We start from the raw sequence: 9,716 nt of genomic DNA on the forward strand, positions 1-9,716 counted from the left end.
CTTTTGGGTTTCTTTGTGCTTTTTCTTTTGAATATATTTTTGTAAAAAAAGTATCTATGACTTTAAAAAGTTACATTTAGATAGGAAATTTAACCAGGAACAACTTTTATGTAGACGTATTTGTACCAAAAGTGCATAGAACTCAACCTAATGTAATCTGTGCCCAGGGACTAATTCACCCATTTCTCAAAAACTCACCCCTTTAAATGGTAGCACTCCACGGTTTTTTCATATATAGATGTCCATTTACCATATCAAATAATAAAACCCCGTTAACGTTGTAGTTCCTTTTAGCTATCTTATTTTGAATATAATCAATAGCCTAATAGGTTATCCTTCAGATAATAGACAAAATCTTAAATAACATTCCTAACCTTAAACTTTCATTCAAATGTTAAAAAACATAATATCAAATATATTTTTCTCACACCAAAGATAAAATTAAAAAAACATCTAAAAGTGGCATATTTTATGATATTGTCCTGTGGAGACTGCCCTGTGACATATGTGGGTAGAACCATGCGACCTTTGGAAACACGTAATAAAGAACATTTGTCCCAGACTGATAAATCCAGTCTTGGTAATCATTTACATCTTTCTAAACATAACTTCAGTCTCCAAAGAGATAGTAGGATATAATACTATACCCAATAACAACTATACAAAAAGAAATTTAGTAGAAGACCTAGAAATTAGAGGAGACGTTAATTTGTCCAATTCGTTCCTCTATTTGCGCATGTGCAAGCAATGTCATATAAAGGAATCTTTTATTTTGACAATTGACATTAAATATTTTTGTAAATTTGTAAAAAATTATAAAAATAACTTTTAAAATGTGCTGAAATTCTGTATAAAATCTGCTGTTACCTGTAATGTAGATAAAAAGTAAAATAAATCATGGAAAAGAGTAAAACGTTGACTTTAATTAGTATTTTGTCATTTAAAGAACGGAACAACATAGAACATAACCGATAATAATCATCCTGCAATATAGAAGTACATTTAGAAATAAATACTCTATTTTAGGAGTTGTTAAATACTTGTGCATATTATGGGTATATAAAATGGGGAATTTATGGACAATGTATTGCTATCCAGTTCTCAACTACAGCAGTTGAAGTGCTTCCATTATAAATATTGCTTGTTATTGAAAGATTTGGTATTTTGAAGAGATTTTTCATATTGATATGTGAAATGAGATGCAATGCAAGAAATCTTTTGTTCAAAGAATATCAGCTTTACAAATATTGCAGTTGTTTAGAGAAAACATTGAAATACTGGCAACTGAGCCTGCGGTTATTTAATCGAACAAGCTGTGGCAGTACATTTTTAACCAGGAGAAAATCTAGTGCCAATATATGTGTGTGTGTGTGTTTGTTTGTTTTAAAATGTTGCCATTTAAGGCAAATACAGTAAAAATTCCGTTAACCGAAATGTCTTGACAGTTTAAATAATTTTGTCAATAAAAAGTAAATTAAACAGCAATAAAATTAAGGAAATTGAACATGTTTAGAGTGTTTTTTTAGGATTCTTCTATTTTCTTTTGTGTTTCCCTTCGGCAACGATGTTTTGTAGCTCTATCTCTCCAATACTATGTAATTTGATAAAAGGAGAATACAAAAAACAATGTTATTTTTAACCGAAATTCTTCTTATCCGAAACAGCCTCCCCCTCAATTATTTCGATTAACGGAGGTTTTACTGTAAATGACTAATGTTGATAATATATTATTTTTCTTGGATTGCAGTTTGTTAATAAATTTATAAATATGTACATACATGATATTGGTGTTTGATTTGAAATGATTTTAAGTAAGTATCATTTAAAGTATGTTATATCACATTCCGTTAAAAGAACTTCCACAACTAGCAAAAATGTATGATAAACAAATTGTTTTAAAGGATAAAAATAATAATAAAGGAATTAGCTGTATGGTGGGTTTTTTATAGTACATTTAAATAAACAAATGCTGACGGCATGCAAATGAAAGTGTAATTAATACTTTTGGTTCAAAACTTTATAGATTCTAATACATAAAGGATTAAAATTTAAAAAATAAATACTTAAACTTTTGTTTTATTGTATTAACCTCTTTATATTGTTAATACCATTTGGATTGCATATCAACCAAAGGATAACATGGAACAAACACCTCCAAATGAAATGCAGGCAGTTGGATCTCAAGTTCAGACAAATGTACTGGCTCCTTGGTAGGACATCCAAATTGTCATTAAATAACAAATTACTACTATACAAAGCCGTGTTGGTCACAACTTTGATTTTATATTATGTTTTTGTTCCTTAGTACCCATTGTTTACTGCTATTTGTTGAATGATGTACAATTCTATCTTGAAGTTATTTATGGCATGGGTATTTCTGTCTGTATGTAACATATTATGTAGACTGCCAATAGGATTTTTCAGCCCTTCTCATTTGTTTAGAACTTCTGTTCCTAATGTCGTATATTAATATTATACATGGATGATTATAAGAACTATCAACAAGCTCGAAACAAATGAGAAGCGTTGAAAAGTCCTATTTATGTTGTGTTAGGATGGGATGATGAAATGTGTCAGTATTTTGTATTAGATAAAAAAAATACCAAGTTGCCCGAATCATCATTGTAAATCAAAAACAGGTCTTTTGAGATATTAGACTTTGGCATCCATTTATCCAACGTTGTAATAGGCATCAGGAAAAGAACAAAAAGAAGAGAACAATACTTTGGGCAACTTGCTACTTTTTTTATCTAATACAAAATACTGACACAATTCATCATCCCATCCTAACTATTAGGGTGGCTATTAGAGCCACCTCAGAAAATTTTACTTTTGTTTAATAATGGTATGTAAATTTTTTCTTTATACGGTCCACGTTGCCTTTGAAACTTTAGAAATGGATGGTATGCTTATGCTTCTGTTGGAGTGATTTAGTGTTAAATAATAAAGTTTTTATTTCTACTATTTTCCTTGGTGAGATGTACCACTAGTGTAATGAACGTGCAATGTTTACTAAATTCCCAAAAAATTGTATAAGACTGTCAGAATATCACTGGAGAGCAATGGAAACTCTCAGAGTTTATTATAACTGTAAACACCAAGAATACAAAATAAGAGGCACACGAGTTGCAAGCTAGCTGGGCAGCACTGATAAACAAAGGCATCTGAGTCACGCATTACCACTATTGTCAGACTATTATTTATTGCATTCATTAAGTGCAACAAGACAGTCAAATGGAAACAAACGCATTAATATATTATACACTTCAATGATATACCCTTTCTCTAAAACATTGAATTTTACTACGTGGCTCTAATAATTTGATCACCCACTGTATGTTACATAGACTGACAGAAATATCCATATCATAAATAACTTCGAGATATAATTATAGAATTGTACGCATCATGCAACAAATATATATGTAGCAGTAAACAATGGGTACAAGGAACAAACAATTAACAGAATCGAAAATCAAAAACTGCATAAAAAAGCCTTGAAATTAGTCTTCCCATTATCATAGAAAAACCCAGTACCTATCTTCTTCTCTATCACAGGTAAGATATCAACAAATATGTAGCCAAACACATAAAAAGAAAGGAATAACGCCAGCTTTCAGAACTAACAACTTACAAATATTTTAAATAAATCTTGTGGGAAGATTGAAAACAAAAGTTTTGTTTATTGTTAGACATGAATTTCCAACCATCGAATCCGTTAATTCTTTTCATTACACTTTAAGCACACTACACTCTAAAATAAATTTTTCTACAACCACTACTCAAAGTGCACTTTTCTGCACGGTTTTATGTTAGCAAACTTGATATTTTCTCACAGTATAAGATATTTGACATTAGTGTGCAGAAAAGTGACGTTTCTGTGCCGCAAAGTGACGTTTCTGTGCCGCAAAGTTCTTTTCTGCACAGTTGACTACCTCATTCTGAGTAACGTTATATTCTGTTTACATCCGTGGACTACCGCATTCTGAGTAACGTTATATTCTGTTTACATCCGTGGTTAAACTTTAGACAAATATATAACCTATAAGACAATTATTATATTTAACTATAGCATAGAAACTAAATTATGGATGTTACAACTGTTTTATTTTACAATTTTATTCTTATTAAACATTTTATAATTATCAAATAACCAATAAGGATTTAGCAACCTGTGCAAGAGACGTCGAATGAAGTAGGTTTTGTGTATATCCGTGACTGCATAAATATGATGTCAATAATGTGTAATAATTGTTTAAATTTAAACAAATTAAGGCAGTGCATTAATTTTTTAACTGATTTCTGTGCAATTTATTTAGGTATAAGGAATTTAAATTGATTAGTAGGTATTAATTAAATACAGTTTAAAATTTATCACATAGGTACTATTATAATTAATCGTCGTTTGGAAATTGTGATTTTTATTTTTAGGAAAAACTGTGCTTGTAGAAAAAGTATAGTGTGAAACACGTGCAGAAAGGTAATTTCTCACTCGTTTGAATTGCGGCACTCGCTTGCGCTCGTACCGCAACTTTTCAAACTCGTGAGAAATTAGTACCTTTCTGCACTTGTTGCACAATATACTATTGTAGTAAAGTGTACAATCTGATAAAATAATATCGTCTTTTCCGTTGGCACCGGTCCATTTTAATTCGTATCTACTTATCCAATATATTTGAAAATATCATTTAACCTAACCTATTTTTTATAGTTTAGACTTGCCTTATCTTTTTCTCTAAAAGATATAAATAATTTAATTGAAATCTACACTAACATTTGTTTAAAAGCACATTTAGATATTATGAATACTTTGTTAAAGAAAGAATAATCTATAATAATGTTAAAATATACTACTTATTAAAGAAAGAATAATCTTTTTTTAGCCGTAATAGGTCCACTGCACATTATTTAAATTTTGGCACGAAATTCAATATGACATTGCCTGCACATGCGCAAATAAAGGAACGAATTGGACAAATTAACGTCTCCTGAAATTAGTAGGGAATTGAAAAGAAACCCTCAAAATGGTGTTAACACCCATATTCAATTAAATTGTAAATTTGATCCAATCTTTAAGAAGTTTCTTTAATAATTTTTAGTATTCAGCATGCCCAACAATTGCTAAAGTTTTTTGAACATTACTTTTTAATATACTTGAATTCTCTTTCATTGACTACAAATAAGTAAATATTTTAGATTTGGTTTAATTTAATAATAATATTGTTTTTTAAAGAAACGGCTATCGAATTTTGAACTTGTCAAATGGGACTTCTCCTTGGTTTGTTTTCATCTACCTCACTTCTATATTTAATCAAGAATTAACGGTTTTTGTCTTTAAAAATACTTTGATAATTTTAAGTTGATTGAATTTTAATTTGATAAGTGAAGGGTCCAGGACTGTAATAGCTCAATTTTCCTATTCATCTAGTAGGGTCGCGGTTACTGTATATGTAGATATATTTATATAAACGTTTTAATAAATCTTCTAAAAAGTCAGACCTTTTTCTAATCCAACAGAAAATTCTTACAGAGATTTTATTATCAACATTACGGAAACTAAATGGACGACAGTAGGAAAATGTATAAAGTCCCGGCTAACTCTTACTGAATGGTAAGTTTAGGTATGATCATTTTAGCAACAGATAACCCAGCTATTTTCAGAATTGAGACAAAACAATAGCATTCAACGCAGAATTGCACATTGTATTTGTGGACTTCCAAAAGGCCTATGATTGGGTCCCATTCAATGACCAGTGAAAAGCAATGGCAAATCAAGAAGTAGATAAAATAAATCATACATAAATGCAGACAAACCACTTTATAATGAATGTAGAATAAAAGCTTATTTAAACTTTATATAAATGAAGCAATAAAAAACTGGAACAAAAAATTTGAACAGATGAGAGTAAAAATTGACGACAACTACATCCAGAGCCTTTTGTTTGCCGATGGTCAAATAATTTTAGCACATGAAAAAGACGATATATCTACATTAGTACATTCTTTCACGGATTTTGCTGTCAATTTCAAAGAACCACTTGGATTGACATGAAATTTAGCATACCCATAGCTAACATGTCAAGACAGAACATAACAAGAAAAAAGTGATATTGTGCCGATGTGTACTTTTGCCCTGGGGGTAAGTTTCACCCCTTCTCGGGGGTGAAAAATATACGTCCAAAATAGGTCCAGAAATGGATAAACTGACTAATTTTAAGCAACTTTTCTTCTATAGAGTTTTTTCATTAAGTCAATACTTTTCGAGTTATTCGCGAGTGAATATATTCATTTTTCAACAAAATAACCACGTTTTTAAACGGTTTTTCGCAAATATCTCAAAAAGTAAGTATTCTATCGAAAAAAAAAAAACATTCTTATCAAAAATATAGCCTGTAAAAGTGAAAAAAATTATGTATGCATGAGGTCTCTAGACCTGGTAGAAGCAGAGTTACAGCTAATGAAAAATAGGTTCATATTCGCCAAATTTCAAATAGAATATTTCAACGTGAAATATCCAAAAAATGAAGCCCTTTTTGGAGAAAACTCATTACAACTTTTTTAAAGTCTTTTAAAAAAAGCTTTATTTCTGTTTTTATAAAAATAAGTTTCTAGCATCCAATGTAAGCATATTACGCCCAAACAGAAGTTGGTACCTTTTGCTTTGGCAAAAAAAATCAGGAAAATTACCCCCTAATTAGCAACTAAAATAAAATTAATCGTTACCGCTTCACAAGTTGCTTTACGTATGTTGTGTTTATATGATCTGTAAGTTTCATCGATTCAGAGTGCTTATTTTTGAAAAAATTTGGTTTTAAAATAATATTTTTTTAAATTTCTAATTTTGAAAAAAAATGCTTTTTTCTAAATAACTTAAAAATTATTCGAAATACCAAAAATATCAAACAGTAAAAAGAGTCGGATTTGCTTTTCTGAATATTTTTATTTTTCTGTTTTTCTGTAAGACAACAATTAGTTAAGATATGGCTGTTCAAAATGCGCATACACTCGTGATTAGTGACTCCTTCAAGCCCTTTCAACTACAGCCCTTTCAAAAATAAGACCTTTGAACCGAAGCAACTTACAGATCATATAAACAATACATAGGTACACGATTAAAGTAAGTTGTGAAGTGGTACCCATTAAGTTCATTTGAGATCACTTTTTTTTTACTTTTTAGCTATGTGACTGCCAAATTTCATGTCAATCCAAGCGATTCTTTAAAATTTAGAGATTTTGCAATATTTTACCGTTAAAGAACGTACTACATATAAAAAAGCTGGAATAAGAATTTGGGAGCTGGAGTTTGGAAATAATATGATAAAACACAATACATTGTTATTCAAAACACCGTAGAAGACCTGGAAATAAATAAAAACTCCGTAAAATAAAAAAAAAACTGAATATAAATACTTGGGAGTAAATTCAACAAACACCGGATCGAATGAAACAGATATAATAAATCAAAATAAAGAAAGGAAAGACAATAACCCGACAATTACACTCGATTTAAAGGAGCGGCAACATTACAGGCAAAACCAAACATCAAATATTTAAAACAATATATAGTTGAAACTGAATAACAGGGAAAATAAGAGTACTTTTGAAGTGTGTAAAAATTTAAATCCCAGCTGAGCGCTTTTGGCTTATAAGCCATCTTCGGAGCTATGGTCAATAATAATTATTTCAAAATACTACTATGAAAATGAAGAGAGATTATTATTGACCATAGCTCAGAAGATGGCTTTATAAGCCGAAAGTGCTCAGCTAGGATTTAAATTTTTTACACTCTTCAAAAGACCAACGCTCATATGGTATTCATTGATCTTGAGAAAGCATATGATAGAGTTCCTCGAGAGATTCTGTGGTGGGCACACAATAAAAAAGGATTGCCTGCCGAATATGTAAAGATTGTGACAGATATGTATGAGGGAGTAACGATTAGTGTTAGAACAGGTATGGTAGAGACTGATAAATTTCAGGTGAAAGTAGGATTGCACCAAGGCTCGGTGCTTAGTCCTTATTTATTTTCATTAGTTTTGGACCAGATAACAGCGAAACTACAGGGTAGTATTCCATGGTGCCTAATGTATGCTGATGATGTAGTGTTAATAGGAAATAGTGAAAGAGACTTAGAACAAAAACTAAAACAGTGGAGACAAGCTCTGGAGGAAAAAGGTTTAAAACTTAGTTGGACAAAAACAGAGTATTTGGAATGTTCATTTAAAGATGGAGTTACTACAAATAAAACAGTATCTTTGGATGGTGAAATGATTGTGAAAAGCAGTAGTTTTAAGTACCTAGGATCGGTATTACAGAGTAATGGAGAAATAGATGGAGATGCATGCAGTAAAATTAGGGCTGGATGGATGAAGTGGAAAGAAGCGAGTGGTGTGTTGTGTGACAGAAAAATTCCAATGAAGCTGAAGGGAAAATTCTATAAAACAGCCATAAGACCGGCTATGATGCACGGAACTGAATGTTGGGCAGTGAAAAAGAAAGAGGAACAACGAATGCATGTGGCGGAAATGAGAATGCTTAGATGGAAGAGTGGAGTGACAAAGAAGGATAAAATTAGAAATGCGTATATTAGGGGAAGTCTAGGTGTGGCACCAATTGATGCCAAAATGAGAGAGCATAGGTTAAGATGGTTTGGGAGCGTTCAAGTATTACGTAACGCAGTTTGGGGGGACGGGAGGTCTTGTAAAACGTTACGGCGCGTTACATGGGGGGGGGGGAGAGGGGTTCGAACAGCGCGTTACGTAACATTCTTTTTTAACTGAAATGAAAAAAAAACTACGGAATTTCTTTTATGTTTTACACAGACCCCTGAATTGTATTATGTTGCACCCTCACGCTCCGCTCATGTTCCGACAACAGGACAATAGTACCTATTCAAGTGAAAAATCTTAAAATTTGTAACACAGATGAAGCACAGTAACATCTGTTTGCAATAATTAGATGGAGCTCTCTCCACAACAAAAGATTAAAAGATACAGATGTTATTTAAGAGGTTGCAAAGGGAACTACATGTTCATAAATCATGTATTTTTTCTGAAATAGTTTGCTGCAGTAGGTATTCATTTAAGTTTTAAATACGCAAATTTTCAAATTATTTAAAAATGTCTTTAAATAAAAAGCATTAAATACAAAACCCACTATATTGATCTTAGTTTAGAAAATTGATAGATACAGGGATTTTAATTAAAATTAAAGATAATGGCCTATGCTAGACTTGAGTGAATCGCCCTGTATATTCAAATTTATGTTTAATTAGTCCATGGTTGAATTTAAAAGTTGACGTATCCTAGCGTTTTTATAAGTTTCTAAAATAATGACACATGACAACAATTTTATTCCATAAGTGGTTTCCATACATTATAATTTTAAATGATCACCCTGTATTATTCATAAAGACCATGAAATCAGATTGTTAAGCAGCTTTTAAAAATATAAAAATATACAGGGTGTTAAAAAATAAAGCTTATGGACTACGGTAGGCTTGCATGAATCACCCTGTACATTTAAATTTATGTTTAAAAAGCACACATTTTTATATATGAAAATCTACGGGTCTCAGCGTTTTTTAAAATTGATTAAAACAAGGACAGAAATAATTTTATTCCATAAGTGCCTTCTTATATATACAGGGTGTTTCAGAAAAAGGTAACATGATCTCCAAGATAGGTGAAAAACTGAAAAATAATTGGGGTTTGCTT

At 31.0% G+C, this 9,716-nt stretch overlaps 1 long non-coding RNA gene across 1 annotated transcript; it reads left to right on the plus strand.

Annotated features, from left to right (window-relative positions):
- The first annotated feature begins 1,537 nt into the window (after positions 1–1,537).
- Positions 1,538–5,496, plus strand: LOC126882261 (uncharacterized). The gene is made up of 2 exons (XR_007697247.1): positions 1,538–3,558; positions 4,884–5,496. It is a non-coding gene; the product is annotated as an uncharacterized LOC126882261 (long non-coding RNA).
- Positions 5,497–9,716: the final 4,220 nt, after the last annotated feature.

This window comes from Diabrotica virgifera, chromosome 3 (assembly GCF_917563875.1).
Source record: "Diabrotica virgifera virgifera chromosome 3, PGI_DIABVI_V3a".
NCBI lineage: Eukaryota > Metazoa > Arthropoda > Insecta > Coleoptera > Chrysomelidae > Diabrotica > Diabrotica virgifera.